At 39.8% G+C, this 1,118-nt stretch overlaps 1 long non-coding RNA gene across 1 annotated transcript; it reads left to right on the top strand.

The window, feature by feature from the left end:
- The first annotated feature begins 442 nt into the window (after nt 1–442).
- LOC118492270 lies at nt 443–867 on the top strand. Its single transcript, XR_004892922.1, has 2 exons — nt 443–503; nt 579–867. It is a non-coding gene; the product is annotated as an uncharacterized LOC118492270 (long non-coding RNA).
- Nucleotides 868–1,118: the final 251 nt, after the last annotated feature.

Below are 1,118 nucleotides of genomic sequence, written 5' to 3'. Positions count from 1 at the left end.
TGATGCGAAAGCTGAGCTTGTGTTCTTAATCTGTCTGAACTAAAAGTGTTGAGTCTATGATGCATAAGCTGAGCTTGTGTTCTTAATCTGTCTGAAGTAAAAGTGTTTTGAGGCTGTGATGCAAAAACTGAGCCTGTGTAATCTATCTGAACTGAAAGTGTTTGAGGCTGTGATGCAAAAACTGAGCCTGTGCAAGGTTCGCTCGGTCCAACAACTCAAGCAAATGTTTTCTTTGCATTTTAGGGGGAACATGTGTGCTTCTCTCCCAGGGCATACAAAACATAGGTTATTGGCGGCAGCTCGCCATATTTAACATATAAAAAAACTTTATATGTTAAATTTGGCGGACTGCCGCCAATAACCTGTGTCTTGTATGCCCTGTGGAGAGAAGCACCCATCTTCCCCCTAAAAAACATAGAAAACATTTGCTTGAGTTGTTGGACCGAGCGAACCTTGCATAATGCGTCAAGGGAAACTATTGGTCGAGCGAGACATTTGTTCAGGTATCCTTATTTCATGATAAAATGATTATGAATAGCTGTGCATAAACTAATCGCAAGTTTGTTTGGTATATGCAGGGTAATAGGGAACAGCAGTGTTCAGCACTGTGTCATTCTTGCTTGGTGCCATCACCTCAGTTGTCTCTGGCTTACCATCCGTGTACTTTACTAAAATTTGATCGGTGCAGTGAGCATGCGAGCGCAACAAGTGCAGCCGCAGCGGCGCGGTGAGGGCAGCCGCAACGAGCGCAGCGGCATGGTTAATAAAAAAATAAAAAAACTGCCACCTCTAAGTAGATATGTATCAGAATGTACAAATTCATATTTATTGTTTTGTTTATGCGTTTAATCGTTTGATTAACGACTCGATTGATTTGTTTGTAACCATTTGTCTGTAAACGAACTTATTTATCTTACTTTAATTTTTGTATTAAGCATCATCTATCGCGCCTTTGCTGACTGACTTTTATAGATCACTACTTTAGGGAGAATGAACAATTATCCAAATATGGAGATACTAAATCTGCTCGAGGTATGATGCTGGTTGAACTTAAGAAACTAATTGAAGGAAATCCTTTATTTTGTGACAAATTTCAGTTCCAAACCTTAGGAATTCAA

Source organism: Helianthus annuus, chromosome 5, assembly GCF_002127325.2.
Source record: "Helianthus annuus cultivar XRQ/B chromosome 5, HanXRQr2.0-SUNRISE, whole genome shotgun sequence".
Lineage (NCBI taxonomy): Eukaryota > Viridiplantae > Streptophyta > Magnoliopsida > Asterales > Asteraceae > Helianthus > Helianthus annuus.
The sequence above is the reverse complement of the archived record's forward strand: the minus strand, read 5'-3'. Positions and strand labels throughout refer to the sequence as shown.